At 38.7% G+C, this 17,993-nt stretch overlaps 1 long non-coding RNA gene across 1 annotated transcript; it reads left to right on the plus strand.

Moving 5' to 3' along the window:
• Nucleotides 1-2,355: 2,355 nt before the first annotated feature.
• Nucleotides 2,356-11,381, plus strand: LOC121902051. Its single transcript, XR_006097448.1, has 5 exons — nucleotides 2,356-2,628; nucleotides 6,536-6,683; nucleotides 8,881-9,059; nucleotides 10,464-10,620; nucleotides 11,199-11,381. It is a non-coding gene; the product is annotated as an uncharacterized LOC121902051 (long non-coding RNA).
• The last annotated feature ends 6,612 nt before the right edge of the window (nucleotides 11,382-17,993 follow it).

Raw genomic sequence — 17,993 nt, forward strand, 5'->3', positions numbered from 1 at the left:
ATTCCGCTGATTGGTCAGATGTGTCTGGGGCGGGAGTAAATACATAAACACAGGAAGAAGGTCCTGAAAATGGTCATCTGGCCATATACAGCATCCTTTGTTGCACTGGTCCAGGTCTGAACTTGATTCATTGTCCAGCTAGCTGCTAGCATGCAAAGCACATGCTGGGATGCTTGCTACAGGAGCCATTTTGCTCGAATTTGCAGAGTACTCCTAGTGGTTGGATAGGATAGAGGTCTGATCAACATTCCCACCACAAACTGCTCCAGGGTTCATTTGGGACCAGACCAAGACCACCTCCCTAAAGGGTCTTGGTATATATAAGATATAAGATCATCAGAATGTTGGTTCCATCTGTGTGCAGCATAGCAGCTAAAAGCAGTTTCACTCTGTTTGGTTCTGACTTGAGGTTAACACTTAGGCTGATAGTCATGAAGTAAAAATATAACTCTAATTAAATGCTGCATTGTTTCCTGTTAATACCTCATGTGTGAGTTGGCAGGAATGGCATACTCTAACAAAGCACTCCACTAGGAAGGTAATTGCAGAGTGCAAATATATTTGAATGGCTGTTGCAGAAGAAATGGCCACCATAAATTGTATCAAAACCAGGGTTTGACTTCATGAAAATCTTAAACTTTTACAAGCAAATGAACCATTCTCTACACTGACGTCAGTAACAATGAATGGACATCTAACAAGAAGCCTCAAATACAAATCTGGGAAATTAAAATACCACATTAGTATATTAGCTTTCAGCCCTCATGTGTAGATCTGTTTGACCAGATCTGATGAAGACCTTGAGATGAGATTGAGAATAAAGCTCTGGGAAAAAAACAATAACAAAACAAAACAAACAACAAAAAAAACTAGTAAGTGGACCGTTGGTAAAGATTGTGAAAAGGGCTAAAAATCGTAGTACTCTCAGCCCTACTAAAGTCATAGGACTTGCCCTGACAGTCTGTCTCAGAAATAAAGATCTCTGAACCACATCATCAATAACACAGAGAGCCACAGAGCTTATTTGGGTCTGTTAGATTCATTTTTGTAGCCTCCACTGGATTATCATTGACGTATTTTATTTGAGTCTTCTTGCTTTTGGCTTATCCAAGTGTCAATGCTGAGAACATGTTCTCAAGGATCCTTCACACAGCAGTTAACTTTGAGCAAAGAGATTATGCTTGTACATTTAGGTAGCCCTGTGGCACATATTCTCCTTCAAGAGGAGGAACATATTGGATAACTTCAGCTGGAAAGAATATAAAGAGAAAACGGTCAATTGAAAGAGATTTTTTTTTCACTGAATTCGTCAGGTTTCATTATATGTTTTTCTGTTTTTTCATTGTATGTTTTATTTTCGTTTGTTTCTGCCATATTTAGTTTTAGCATTTCCAGGCCTGGACCAGATCTGGATGACTGGATTTTTGTTTTTTGGTTTTTTTTTGTCAGGTATCTAAGTTTCCTTTTCTATTGTTATATTTCCTCTATAGCTCACAGCTTTAAGCCCCTCACTTGTCCAGAGACTGTCCATCACCTGTGTTACTGTAGCTGCCTGTGACCTCTGACCATGTCTTCAGAGGTGTGTGTGTGTGGTTAGAAAAAATAGACAGTTTTCCAATGAAGATCAATAAAGTATCACATTACTCCCATCTTTCATCTGACCTTGACTGAATTGCTAGAAAGATTGTCCCAGTTGGATGCACATTATGGAACATAAACCTGCACTAATAAAAAGAATAGGCTCTTTTTCTCACTGTATCAGCAGCTTTTTGGTAGCAACTCAAATAAAAATACACAATATGCTATTTGTAATTGTACTGTGATTTCGGATATTGGAAAGCTGTAATTTTAAAGGACTCCAGTATTTTATTTCAAAGATCTCTAGTCTGAGAAAACATTGGTACAAAGTCAAAAATATAATAGATACGAAAAAACTAGGATGGAAAATAATTTCTGAACAAAGTGCAGAGTCACGTATCATCAGTATGTCCTGGCTCTCCTTAACTTCCCCAGAATTTCCGATCATGCTTTGCTGTCAATGTCACGTCCTGCCTGGACTTTTTCTGTTATTTTTGGACTCTTTGTGTATTTTGTTCCCTTGAGTTTTCAGTGTTGCATTTATGTTGCCTGGTTTTGGTTTTTTCTCTGTTTCCCTTGTGTGTTTTCCTCCTGTGTATATGTGGACCTCCTCTCACCTGCCCTGCATCACCCTGGTTAGCCCAGCCCTGCCCGTGTGTTGTGTCACCTGTTGTACGTTTACTTTACTTCCTGTTTTATTTTGAAATATTTTCTCCTTGTGTCTTGTCACCTTTACTTCCTGTGTTTGATTACGTCATGTGTTTCACCTGTGTCTAGTTTGCAATCACACCCTGTGTAGTCCAGTTTTCAGTTTGGTCTTTGTCGAGTCGTCTGCTTTCGTGCTGTGTATGTTCCGAGTGTTTTCCTGAGTTTTTTTTCCTGTGTTTATGGTCTTTGTTCCTGGTCCCAGTGTCTCCTGCGACTTTTGAGTTCATTCATTAAATATTCAGCATCGTATCCAACCTGCCTGCCGTCTCTGCATTTGGGTCCACCTGCTCCACTCAGCCACCTCCATGACAGTCAAGGAATACAGCTTTCATTCCTCGACAGGTATACTGAATATGAGTCACTTATGCACCATTTTAAAACTTTTTTCTTAAATTACATATGTACGTTATATACATGCATTATCTTCCATCACATACAGCATATTCAGTCACCATATAAGTAGTAAAATGTGATTATATTACTGATTAATCCATTTCCTCCATTTTCTACTGCACATTATTCTTACCTCCTTTATGCAACCCGCCAAGGGTAATATGGCAGAAAAAAAAAAAAAGTATTGGTGATAATCTGTGCCATCAGATTGATAAACAAAGTTAAGCAATCAGCACAAATGAATAAACTGTATGTTTGGATCAATAACCTCAACATAAGCAGATGCTCTGAGGTTTTTTGGTCTAGACCACTTGTTCCAAAGCTTTTTCACACCACAGCCCCTTCAAAGTAAAGTTTTTGTCATGGCACTCCAATCCACCAAACCCCCAGTATATCATGACATGATATTCTCAAACATTCAGAATAAAAACCAACAGGTTCCAAGCAGATCTGTAGATAAGTAATTTAATTTAAAATGAACAATGAATACAATTAAATATGTCAGTATGTTATTTCTTTCCTGTGCTTCAATTAAAATGAGCTGATATTTAAGATGTACAACAGGTATTTAATAAAATACATGAGCTGTTGAGTTGGAGAGAACAGGTCTGACTCTTCTGACAGGATGGCTCTTATCTTGTTTTCATGTTTACCAGAGAAAGGCACATAACAGAAATATGAATTTGGGAAGGTATAACACCACAGTATATGTGCACCGTCAGTGATGGATATCCAACTTCCACAAGTAGTCAAAACCTGTCTGTGAAGCCGTTAGACGAGTAGTCGGCTCAGATTTAGTCGTCTCTGTGTTGAGATCTGAGATGTTTCGGCGTTTCTTTGAGCTCAGTTTACCGTCTCAAATCTTTTCATCGCTGCTCTGAAGCTCGCTTTTTTTTCTGACTGCTGAGCTGATGGTTATGCTGATATGTTCAGCGTACAGGAGAAGACGTGTTATAGTATTCCGTTTTGTTTTGTTTTTTATCTGTGCTTATAAAGTGCTTATAAATAACAATATTGGAGGTCTTCTTGTTCCCCTTTCTGTTTATTGATCTTTTCACACAAACTGGTTATCAGAGCACAGACTTTAATAATTATGGGTTATTTTAAAAATAGGTTTATTAATCATTTCAGTCAGTTTATTATTACTATAAATTTTGGGATCCAAAAAAAAGATGGTCAAACAATTTCTGCATGTTTTATTCATCATACAAAAACAGGAAAAAAAAAATAAACCAAATAAATAAATAAACACATTAACTAATTGATTAGATAGAACTATGATTTGATTGGCTGCCACCTGCACCGCCACAATGACCGCTGCTACATTAAATTCATGAACTTCTTCTAACAGGCTTTTATAGAATCTATTTAATGAAATATGTAATCCTCTCCACCACTGCAACATCCACTCCCATAAACACACACGCACACACAGAGATACACACACACACACATAAATTGTAGGAGTGCTTCTTTGAATTCTGATGTTGGCCCTGCTGCTGTGACTGTATGATGGAATGGGAGGAAGGCCAGTAAATTCTCCCTAAGCGCTCATAACCAAGCAACACTGTCACATCAGATGAGTGAGTGAAGCCCTCGTAACTCAGTCTGTCAGCCTCTTTAATGGGCTTAAGCCTGTGTGCGCGAGTGTGTGTGTGTGTGTGTCAGAGTTACGGTCACAGCTTGCTTGTGTGGGTGCATCTTAACATGTGTGGATGTATTGTCTTTGATGGTTCACCCCAAACTATTATCACTAAGGGAAGAGGAAATGGTGGGGCATTAAAATAGCCATTAGTGCTCATTAAACATCTGTGCTGCTACAGTACACTGTGTTAATGTATTGTACTACCTGAATCACTGCACACACACCACCACACCACCACACCACCACTCCGCTGTAGTAACAGCTGAGCACCTGTTCACAGCTACTACTGCTAGGAGACTGCACAGTGGTAATGATACAGATGATAGCAACACTTCATCCTAACCCCTCCACCCCTTATTAACATTTAAAGCTGTATATAAATTACATTCATTAAAATCAATTATAAAACATTTGCAAAACCATTTTTTTTTTGTGAATGTTGGATTGCTTACATCCACGTTTCTTGTTTCTTGGTGAAAACAAGACTGAGAGTTTACAGCCATGTGTGTAGCCAAGGTCGCAGGTATGTCTAAGTGTCTGGGTTCTAAGAGGATAATGGTGGTGAAGATCCAATGAGCAATGAGAAGATAGTGATGATGGAGATGGAAACCAGGAGGCAGTGGGATGATGATGACCTCGAGCAGCACAGTTCTGTCTGTAGTATAGTCTCAAGAAAAAAAAAAAAAAAACAGCTGGAATGTTCAATACACATGCTGTTTGGATGAGTCAGCATGTCCGTGGTTGTTGTATAACTTCTCTTTTAGCTTCCAAGAATCGCTCCTCATTGATCCTTGTTATGTTTCTACTTGAATCAGAGTGGTTAGACTATTCTCTCCAACTTTCTGCACTACCTGCAGAGCTACCTAAGAGCTACCTGCTAGGCGCTACTATCCTGTTTGTGTCTGTCTCTCTCAGCAAAAAGAGAGAGAAAAACTTGTCAACTGCGTTCTCGCGTCCCTCTCTTAATGACGCCACTAGGGAGCGCCAATGGACCGTTATAACTGAGGGAGTAGTTATTCTAATTTTGTCGTATCTGTCTGATAACTTTATTTTTATAATGACTGTTCAGACCTGGCTACACTAGCTTTGAGCTAAACATGCTCCACAAAGAAAGCGCTAATATTCTGATGCTAAGCAGGTATAATCTTTGTGTCTTTTCTTTTGTTGTCATTTAGCCTGTTAGCATGCTAACATTTTCCAATAAGCATAAAGCAGAGGCTAATGGGAATGTCATTAGTTTGGTCATAAATTAAAATATCTGGCAAACTGAAATTTTGACCTGATGGTGGTGCTAAAGGACAAGTCAGAGGATCATTAAAGTTATTAGGGCATATTATCAGGAAATCATGAATATCTGTACACAATTCTGTGACAATCCATTCAGTACATGTTCAGATCCATAAGGTTTGACGTGATGGTGGCGCTAGACGAGAAGTCCTTGCGATATATCCGCTGGAGACCTTGACCTGCTCCTGTTGCATTCTTTCTTTCTTTCTTTCTTTCTTTCTTTCTTTCTTTCTTTCTATTTATAGCTGTCTCATTCTTTGTCATAGACTTTTAAATTTATCTATCATATACTGTGTATATATTTTATCTTACATACACTTCAGATCAACTTTATTTTGCTCTGGGTATACAGAAACAGATATTACTGTGAAATAAAGAGATGCAGACAGTAGCTTTGTGTTATAGCCCTACTACATAAATGTGAAGTTTGTTTTTTTTTGTTTTTAAAGGATTAGTGTAGCTTGTGTTCTCATCAGAATACAGCAACACACGATACAATCAACAAGAGGAGCTGAAGTTCAGAAAGTGAAACAGTGGAATCAAATCATTCTTTGAGTCTATTTGAAGCTGGTACCTCCTCACTCTCCTCACCGTGCACACATGAAATAAAACCCTAATTCCTGTTTGGTCCTCACAAGTGAGTGAGGGTGCAGAGGTGTTCTTCTTCTTCTTTTATTTCCCGCTTTTTAAACGGTTTCACATTGAATCTTTTGTACTTCAGCTCAGCGACCTTAGACATGAAAACCTGCCGAGGGATTCTACAACGAGGATGAGAGGAGCGGGTGTGAGGGGGGGGCCTGACTTGAAACAGGCAGAAGTGAATTTTTAAATAAGTTAACAAAAGTAGAGTTTAAGACAGGAGGCAAAGGACTTACTCTGTGTGTCTGTATGTGTGTGTGTGTGTGTGTGTGTATGCCTATGTAGAGGAAGCAGAGGAGGCGACAACCTTGATCTAAAGAGAAGAACACATCCTCCACTTCCTGAAAGGCTGGGAGTTCCACGGCAGAACAAAACGCTCGACGGCAAACGTCTTCAAACTCGACTCAATAATTCATTTGTCTGCTTTGAAGTGGTGAGTGCACAGATGGCCCGACCAGTGCTACACACACACACACACACACACACACACACACACACACACACAAACAAATACATGCAGGTGTAATCACTATACAATACCACACATACACACAGAGATGTATGTGCGACATACCTGAATTTATACCATATGGCCATATACATGCATATCTCTTTGTTCTTTCACACACACACACACACACACACACACATATTCATACAGAATCACACAAATCACACAGATCCGCCAATAATGATAAAAACAACTATAGAGAGAGATAATTGGTGACTCTTTCAGTTCCTTTATTTAGAACATATAAGCAGTATACAGCTGCTCCGCCGCTAGCTGTGACAATTATAATATAAAGATAATTACTCAAGTGATAACAGTTGATTGCCATCAGATGTCAATCAAACTGTGACTAGTATGTCACTTTCAGCTTAGAAAAAGAGATAGCAAAATGTTTTGGTCTAAGGTAAGTATTTCACAGTCATCCACAACTCATTTTAGAATAAAACCTGCTTAGAATGAGTTTGTAGTATAGATTTGGGACACAGCTACGGTCTCTGGCGTTAGGTGGTGTAAATGTCCTCCTTGATGTTTCTTGCTTGATGACTGCTGACCCCTTCCAGTCGATGCTCGGAGCGGTTTGCTCTGGTGGGGTAATGGTGTGGAAAGCGAACTGCACAGAATTGACACTGCGTCAGCAAATTTGTAAATGGTTGCAAATCAGGACAGGAAGTCAAAAGTGTTGTGAGGAGGAATATGTTACCAGGTGAAATAGGCTTGGAGAACACAATTTATTTTACATATTTCATCTTAGATAAGTTCATAGTCATATTCAAATCTACAGTTTCTTTCCGTGTTTTTCCATTTTCTTTTTTTCCCCCACCATTGCAAATAAAGATGTTTTCTTATATATATATATATATATATATATATAGGAAAAGACAGAGTGAAGGAGAGCAATACTGTATGAGAATTAGGATGGTTAAAGAGGATTGTTAAGGTAATTAAGGGAAACAGTAATGTGTGAAGAGTGGCAGAGAGGGAGCGTGATGCGACTGGTGGCAGAAGAGGAAATGAGGAGGATGAGATGTGAAGAGGAGAGGTTGTAGAGGAGAAGGAGATAAGTAAGATGGTGACAAAGGAGAAGTGGAATTCTTGCAGGAGAGATGAGGAGTAGACACAAAGGAAAAAAAAAACAACTGGATAAGCTGGATGGTCTCAAATTTGAAACAATACTAAAAAAAAAACATGAATAATGCAAATTATACAAAAAATAGTTTATTTTTTATTTTTCTTCTGTCAGTATTATTTGTAATTGGAAACAAAAGAGATTAACATAGCTAATCAAGTGAAAATGATCTTTATACAGATATATTTAGTACATTTGCATATTTTTGCTTTTCAACTCACATACTGTTTATACAACCTAAGATTCATATATTTTACTTTAAATGTTCAACTTTAACCACGTTAACAGCTGTTGGCATGATTGAACTTAAAGAATTTAAGTTTTCTATGAAGAGCTGTGTGCAGGCTCTTTACAATAGAGGTTTAATAATATACAGACATTTATTTATACCACAGTAAGTAAATTAATTGTTTTCTAAATTAATAAATTGCAATTTGCATTCTGTGTTAACAATGTAAGTAATTTATCCAGTAAAAATCTCAAACATTTATAGTTTTAGCTGGTCCAGTGTGAGGATTTGCAACTTTTCTGTGTTATACCACTTTGAATGAAATATTTTGAGTTTCTGGTCTGTTGGGTATACTAAATGAGATGTCACTCTGGAAAATGTTGTCTTTTGAAATACTTTGTTATTTTGTCCTTTTTTGACATTTTGTATTTAAATGATTAATTATGATTAATCTACTTTTTTCCTACAAGTTTATCATGCACACAGACGGTGTCTGGTTTCTGCTGTGCACAAGATCATTTTTTGTGTACACCAGACTGCTTCTGGGTTCTGGTCTTCACCAGAATCTGCCTGGTGAGCACAAGCAACTAGCTCATGAGTCAACACAGGATGTTATCTGGTACACAGCAGAAACTTGTGGAAAAAACTCATGTTCCCTTTAGGGACTCTGTAGTGATCAAATAATGGTGATTGTTTTTTACTTAATTGATTTCCCATTTGCATTGCAGTGACGAACCAAATTACTGCCTGGATTATGTTCACAGGTAACATTTTTTCAAGTGAATGAAGTGCTACATTTACCGTACAGAAGCTGGACGATGGGTGTGCAAAATGCAGGACATTGACCTCAGAGACTGACGTTTCCATCCTGAGTCCCATGTGTGGGGTTACATTTAGGCAACAAAAGAACTTTGGTTAAGATCAGTGAAAGACGTGGTTTCAGGTAAATTTTAATAAACATGTCTTGTTCTGTATTGAACCAACACCATGATTGTTTCCTAACCTTAACCAAGTGTTGAAAGTTTAATACTGGAAGATCAGATATTTTGGTGGTGGACAGTATCTACATTTCTGTGACTTGCCAGATATATTAATTAACGAAACTGTCCTCCCAAGGAATACAACACAACAGGTTGTAATATGAGACTGTGTCAAAATGTGGGAATTTCCCTTGACTGTGGTACCATTGCAGCAACAACCAGTTCTAGGAAACCCCCCTAAAGGGGCCCCAGCTCATTGGATTCTCTGTGACCATCGCAAGTTATGACTATGCAAGAGAAGGAGGAATTATCACAGTGAAGAAAGAAAGAGAAAGAAAGAGGAGGAAGAGAAAAGAAAGCAGATAATGATGGATGATGATAAATGATGATTGATGATAATAAATGGTATAAGCCAAAAAGTTAGTCAGCAGACATACATGATGTCATGTAACATGTAGCCTTGCTAATGTTTCAGGAGTTGGCAAGAACTGAACTATTGCTATCTAGCAAGCTAACAGAATTTAGCTTGCTAGCTATTTCCTAACGATTACTGCTGATAGGAAAAACGCTCTTATGTGTCATTCTGGAGTCACATGGTCAGAACAACATATTTGGTCATTTAATTTGGGGGACTTATTGTTATTAACATTTTCTCAATGTATTGACAAAAAACATGATTTCTGTTGTAATTTAGAAGTATAAAAATGTCATTTCTAGGGGACAGGGTTGACTAGATAGTTTCTTGTGTGAACCAGACACCAGGAACTATCTGTCTTGTGTCTTGTGCATATCACAAACCATCTGCTATGCCTCAAAAACTTGAGGAAAAATGTTTTCTCGCTCTTTTTGGGGAAAATAATAATAATAATTTCTGACTGAAATTTGCATTACAATTCTTGGGTTTGCAATATTTTGAGGACTGTATATTGAACATATCTTTTCTTTGATGTGTTTTTGCAAGAGATACTTCATGATTGTGTGATAATGCAGTTTAAAGAACACTCATTTAATCAGTCTGGTGCTGCTAGTGAATGAGAGATAAGCTGTGAGAAAATCAAAGGCAGAAGAAAAAGCCAAACATAAATGTGGTGAAAATGTTAATGTGAACCGTCATACACTGTACTTCGTTATTAGACAATTAGTGTTATTTGTGAAGAGCCCTCAGAAGAGATGGTAGAGTTAGATGGAGTGCAGGCATGAGGAGCAGGTGAGGGTACAGTAGATGCTGTGAATCCCTGCTCCTTTTTGACTAAAACTTGGGTGTATTTGCTGTTCTCTCTCCTCAGCGTCTCTATCTGTCAAGCTATTCATGTAAATGAGCTCTCTATACTCTCTATATTGTCTCTATCATCTGCTCTCTGTCCCAGAACAAGGTGGGATTCCTCCACGGGGATTGAAGCTGCTTCACTTGTCAGCAAACAGGCGGGATCATTGCTTTGTACTGGAGCCCTGTTATCTCTGGCTGTGTGATAAAGAACTCCACAGAGTTTCCCTATCTGGAGGAAGAAGAAAGACAACCCCGAGGTAAGCTCAGATTATGACAAGAATTTATCATCGCCATCGCTCCTATTTACATTGACTTTGTTCCCGCTCGCACACACACTTGCAGCGAGACAAACACGTGCACTCTCTCATTTGGATGCACACGTGTACACACTGAGCTCAGACCGGCACATCAGGTGGAGATTTCAACTTTTATTCAACTTAGTGAAACCTTAGCAAAGGTCTCCAGTAACGCTGCTGAGAATCTTCAATTTCTTACTCATTAACAAAATATAAGAAGAAGGATAATGACAAACTATCATTTTTTACTTTAAACACCCAACTTCCTCTTTAATGTGGTACTTAATGTGATTTATGTATAGTTTTTTGTACTGCATTTAATCTACACGTAAAAAGCTTAAAATGAATACATATAGATTATACATATAATCAGTACATATAGAGCCCCAGAGCCAGAGCTGTTGTTCTGTCCAGTAAAAACATGAAGCTTCACTTTACATTCAGACAAACTAATGTGGCAGCTACAACTGTTAGATTTCATCTGTGAGACCAACATTTATCTACCAAAAGGAATTATATCATATATCAAAATGCTGCAGAGACATTGGAGCCAGCGGTAAATCATCACAGAGCTGCACAGATCAGTTCATCGGATCATGCTCTCCCTGGGATGACGACGCAGGACTCTGGCTGCTGCTGCGAGATGACCGGCTGCTCTCACATTGACATTGAAAAACACATCATAATGTGAAAAAAAATAAAAAAATAAAATAAGATAATAAGATTGTCATTTTTTTAAAATCCAAGTGTTTCAATTTCCTTTTTCAGTTCAGGTTTTGGTTTCAATGCCAAAATGTAACTGCTGCTGTTCTGGACCCATAGAAAATAATATTCTGATCAATGTTTGCTTTTGTCTGAGTGTCGCCACTTCCTGTATCCGTCATTTACAATTAAAAGCCCGATGGCGTAACTTCATCAGTGGGCCGAGTGACATTATTTCCTGTATCTGTCATTTCATATTAAAAGCCCTCTGGCATTTCATACACGGTCCAGCCATATAATATCTTTTTAGATATTATTCACAGTGTACACAATACACAATCACAATGTAGGGTCAAAATCTACATGCCTCAACACAATTTCACAGCTTCCTCATGGTTTTAAATCAGTGAATCTTAGAGCCATGCTGTAAGTGAAGTGTGGGTAAGTGAAAATCAAATGTTCCTTTTCTGATTCACCAACTATCATTTGGATTTTACATAGAATAAAACACATGACTTGTTTTCCCAATTTGGATACATGTTAAAGATGTTGGTGCTCTAGGGTTGCTCTGTGAGCAAAATTACATATCATGCAGTCAGTGTCATCCACCTGCTATTTGATGAATATGATACACTTTGAATAAATTATAGAATGATTAATATTACACTGTGTGTCTATGGGAAGCCTGTAAACATTTTTTTTTTGTGCGCAAATATCAATCTGCACCATCAGTCTGCAAACTTTTGGTATCAGCGATCATGAAAGCGTATTAGCAAAATCTGCTTTCATGTACACACAGTCACAGAAAACTACCACAAACCAAACAACCAGGGGAATCAATGTTATACACATATTAACACACTCTTACTCTCCATATAGCCAACAGAGACCATCTCCAAATGTCAGCGAGGACCCAACAGGGCAGCAGCTCTATTCACCCATTATTATCCTCCTTTTTCCCACAATCCTCAGGGGCCTCGGCCTGGCCACCTGGCAGGAGTTTCTATGTTAGAAGAATGTCAGACAGAAAACAGTGACCTTCTTCAGTCTCAGTGCAGCATAATGCCTACCAGACCAGGGAAGGAGGGATTTTTTTTACCTTCAAAGCCATCACTGTTATGTATATGAGGCCTATTGATACGGACCTGATGCAGAGAAACAACTCTCACACCTGTTTCTCTTTTAAGATAAATCTGCTTTTATTCTGGCATTGTCAACTCCTTCCTCCCCTCCTTTTTTTCCAAACCTTTAAAGCAGGTAATCTTGACAGCAGATCTGTTTTTATTTGACGTTATCGGTCGGGGTGAAAACAGGCAGTGTGACCCACAAGGTGAGGATCAAAGAAGGGTTCAGCTGAGAGAGAAAGATGGAGGAAAAGTGGGAGCTTGAGTAGAAAAAAAAAATCAGCATAAGCTAACTCACTTTCTCCAACTCTGCCTTTTATTCTGACATTTTTCCTGGAATATTAAGACATCTTAGTAATTTCGCTGAAATATTCTGCTCTCTCCGTGCAGTTATTGATGTATCGCAGTCTGTTTTCATTGTAGCCTGGAGTAAAAGCGCAGCACCCTCTCAGTCATGCTCTCAGTGGATTTATCACGGAGATACGCCGGGCTTTTGAAATGACTGTAAATCATGGCGGAGCTTTTCCAATATCCTGTGTCTCATGCAGAGCAGGAGAGAGCTGGGCATAATCATCTAGTTTGTGGAGGGTTTGAAGGATGATTAGGATGTTAAAGGCTTTCTTTTAGATCAGCGTGTACAGTTCGTTTAGTGCCGGCTTTGCCGCGGAGAGCTTAACTCAGACAAAAGAGGCCCATACGTGCACACACATGCACAAGTTGATTGGACAATCAAATAGACTGGGTGTTGGGCTGTTTGTTCTGCTTGGGTTGGTACAGTAGGCCAGCAATCACTTGGCTGTAAGAGCAGCATCAGTCCCTGCTACGCACTAATGGCTCCTCCAGCAAGCTGACATTACACAGTCTAATTACTGAGAGGGAAGGAGGGAAACTTCACAACTAGCCACCACAGCTGCTAATGTTACCATTAAGTCCAGCAGGTTGTCATCCATAGTAGTTCTTGCCACATAACCAACCCCAGTTTTTGCCTCATCATGTAGTCATTGTTTTTATGTTCTGCACTGATAAATATTTTCTTGTCACAGAATTATCTTTTGATATTCTGTTTCGTAACGTCAGCATTGATCCTACTAACAAGCACTGTGTGTCCAAATACTGTATATATATTTGTATATATATTTGTCACATGTACCCCTAAAACCCTGCCGTCAAGTTCCAAATGTGTTCATATTCATTTGAATGGTTTTAAACTGGAAGCTACTGAACTCTGTTAATTATATGGAAAAAAGTGGAGAGGCCTATTGTTAGCCTACAATAGCATTTTCATATACTTTAACTGTCAATTACTATAATATTTACCTATTTTAACTATTTATCGAATACCTTTAGCTATGTTACTATTTCAACAGTTTAGCCTTATAACTTTGCGATATATATTTCAACAATTTATCTGTTATCTGTTTCATCCATCTATCCATTACTTACAGCTAACTGTAACTATAACTGGTTTTCATGTGCTCTCAATTGCAGCACATGTGCATGGTGTTACAGCTGACTGAGTATATGGATATATTTTTGAAATTAATTGCAATTTCTATTTTTTTTCATATCAATTAGCTCTACAATCTTTCCATGTACCACCTGTCAACTGCAGAAGTAGCCTACCCCTTGGGAATCAATGCAGCACCAAATGTGCTCAACACATGTCCCCAACAAATAGCGCCTCCTGTTTGAGTTAAATTTATGTCTTTAGTAGGAACCAGTGGGCTTGGAGCTGATGGCCACAGACATAGTAATGAAGTTAGAAAGAGGACTTGGATTGGGTCTCATGAAATTTGTTTACAATAAGGAAATAGAATAATGCAACGTGGTTATGGTTACAAAAAAGCAAAACCAATGCATTTCTGTGATGGGATGCAACTCCAGTACATTCTTATTGCATTTTCATGTGGTCATGTACATTTTAAAGTATTGCTTTAAATGATTATATATATATATATATATGACCTCTTCTGGTCACCACCCGCGAACAAAACCTCCAAATCCTTCTTTTCTTCGCCATCACAACAAAAAAAAAGACACGTATATGCTACAAAAATACACTTACTCTCTCAATATCTGAATCTGAATCTCTCAACTTTCTCTCAATCTCTCTGACTTCGACCTGCTTCTCCGCTCTATTCCACCGCGCCACCCCGCGACGTCATTACATTTTACCCAGTTTTACACCTGTCACACGTAACAAAACATAATGGCGTCATCATCTTCCGACACAAGCGTACAACATGATTGCGTGAAAGATGAGAGCCTTAGCTTTCGGCTGCAAAAAGAATGAAAGCTCTAGCTGTTATGGTTTTTATTTTAGATCTATTTGAATTAGACTATGTAAACAACGACCCCCCGCGGCCAGTCTAGGGTCGCCCACAGGACGTCCGTTTTCAAAGGGTTAAAACCATTTAACGTACACCTACAAGTTGATTATCCCACTTACACCATGGTCATTTGCCAACAATATAAAATAAAAGCATTTGCATAATTAATAATAATAATTAATAATTATAAAAGTCAATAGGTTATGAAGCTTTCTGTTGTCATGACAGCTTGCCACACTGTTCTGTACTCATGTAAGGTGTTACTAAGCATAACTGCAGAGTATGTCTCCAAATCAGTGTTCTTCTGTTTTTGGCAGAGAAAGTCTCCCAGTATATTGCCAATTTTGTTGCCTTTTTTGTATTAATCTGATCCTTCTCTTACTTTATCATTTGAAGCACTTCAGGTGTCACTTCCTTGTGCTGTTTTTCACTTGGTTTCTTTCTTATCTTCTCCATTTCTTTGTCCTCTGCTGCATCCCATTCTCCAAAACCTCTTCAACAGAGCCACATCTTCTTTAAACTAGCAAGAGACACTTGTCTCTCATGTGCAATAACCAAAATGGTTATGCCACTAGCAGAAAACTGCTTTCATTTAGGACACCATTGCTCATAGTAAGAAGCTGGTTGAGAAAATATTTTCAGGGCCTCTAATGTAAAGCATACTGATTTTTAATGAAATGTGCCTTACCTAAAGTTTAATAGCTGCTCTGATAAGCCTCCAGCAGTGATAAAATTTTAGGATCGGTTTGATGTTAGAACCTGTATAATGATGAGTCATTTCCCAAAGGTCATGTCTTGTGTTTTATACGTCAGAGACGAGGCTACAACACTCCATGATTATGATGATGATGATGATGACGTGCTGTTAGTAGCTCCTCTCAGCTTTTACACTGTTGAACAGACATATTCTCCCTCCTAACAGCAAGATCAATGTTTCTAACGCTACTCTTCCCAGCAATATATACATCATCTGATGCCATTTACGTCAATTATACATCATCATACTGCAAATGAATTTATATTAGGTAACATTAGAATGCTTCATAATGGAGTGAACACAAATGACATATGCAGATGTATGGAAGTGGAGTGGTCATAATCAAATATCTAAATAGCTTGGACGTATCATTAGTAATGATCATGGGCCTTGCGAGACCTCATCAATAGATGATATCACTGATGTAATAAAATAAAATAAAAAAAAACACCTCAGACATTGCCGTGGGCATGGCCCTGGAAGCAGCTTTTATCAGTTAGCTCACAGAAGATGTGAAGTGTTGGATGTGTGATTTCTGACAGGTTTTGAAAGGTTTTGATTGAAGCAGGACTTTGATGTTTAAGCCAGGACGCTCGCTTATGTTTATTCTGGAAAACTGTTTTGTCAGTAATTAGACCGAATGCACTGTCTGTCCTCAGTGACGGGGAGATAGTGTAATTGAGCCGTAGAAAAGCCTCTAATATTTAACTCCCAGATACTCCACTGACGGCGCTGACAACGTAATTAGAAATTCATTTCGAAGTGCTGGAGATTGTACGCACCTTTTTTTGGGTGTGAGAGTTGGTGCAGGAGTTGGGAGTGTGTTTCACTGTCTTTCACACAGCTGAGAACAAGACACTGCTGCTTTTTTTTTTTTTAAATGTGAGCTTAAGGAGTCTGTAAAATCCATTGAGGCCCTCCACATGGCCAGGGTAACAGCCCCGATTGGAGAAGATTTTTATATTTGTATTGTGACTAGTGAGGCAGAGAGTGAGGGTGTGAAGGTCAGGGTGGTGGATGGGCGAGTAACACATTGGACTCTAGTGCAGCAATGCAGTAGAGAGAGTTAACATCCCTTTAAAGACCTGTACTTAACCTGCAGTTAGCCTTTTGTTAAAACTGTAACTATGTTCTTTTTCTCAAAGATCTGGTATTATGGCCTTTTTGACTCATTTTTATAAATTTTGAGTCTATTTTAAACATATCTGTGATATTTTATTCACCAGAAGTTGTTTAGATTTCTCTAAATCCATCTTTCCTTGCAGTCCAAATTCCCCTCTGTCCTCCAGCAGGCTGATTTTTTAAGCTATTTACATAAAGTTGCCATTATGAAGGAGCACCTAGTCTAATGAAAGTTCCCTTACACTGCATCTTTACCTGGAGTAATGGCTGTAGCTGGAGACATAAGACAGTTTATAGAAGTCTATGAAGTGGAGTCTGATCCTGAATGAAGGGAGGAACTGGCTGCTGCACATTTGAGACTTCAACAGCATGTTTCAGAAAGGCAAGATCATGTCTAAGTTTCCTAACAAAGTAGCCAGAAGTTGCTAGCTTAGCTTTAGTACATTTCCAGTGTCCTGCTTTGCTCATCATCCGGCTGAAATGCAAACTCTGGCTACAGAAGTTACGTATGGACTCGGCGTAGTGCTGGGCGGTGAAGGCCTTGTGCTAAAGCTTCCTGCATTTCATACGACTGTAGGGGGTGACATAGTAACGAGTCCAGCCTCAATGCCACTTGCTCTTGAGCCATGAATTTCAAAATTTCAAAAGACTTAAAAAGACAGGAGACAGAAATGAGTAATTTTACAGCACAGGAGGCCCCACCATCACCCTAATCCATCCCAAAGCTCAGTTTTCTTGTTTTACACCATACCAACCCTTTAACCAACATCTTAATCGCCTAAATCTAACCACACCTTATCTTCCCCAACCCTAAATATACAATAGTTTTTATTTTAGGTTTTTTTTTTAATCTTTTGGGAGATTTTTGGGTCTGGATCTTTTGTCCATCAGATGATGCACACTTACAGAAGAGTACATGCAGCATGAGGAGGATTTAGAAATAGAAGAAAGTGTGTGTGTACGTGTGCACTTTTCTGTGGACAAAGTCAACATGAGGCTTATAGTATGTCCGCAGAAGAAAATGAAATCCCTGTCCAGACAATAGCTCCCAGTGGGCGTCATGGCGGCTGGAGATACAACTGCCCTCCTACAACAAAGAGAGAAGACGAGGAGGAGAGGAAGGAGAGGTCCCCTGAGTTAAGGATGTTTTCAATTTTAGAGAGACGTGATTTCAACCCAACAGCCTGAAGCTTTCAGTCAAAATGACAAGAAGCTGTGTTTGTGTGTGTGTATCGGCACACATCTCACACACACACACACACACAGAGGCAAAAGAACCATTTAATCAATCTCTTTGCC

Source organism: Thunnus maccoyii, chromosome 8 (assembly GCF_910596095.1).
Source record: "Thunnus maccoyii chromosome 8, fThuMac1.1, whole genome shotgun sequence".
Classification (NCBI taxonomy): domain Eukaryota; kingdom Metazoa; phylum Chordata; class Actinopteri; order Scombriformes; family Scombridae; genus Thunnus; species Thunnus maccoyii.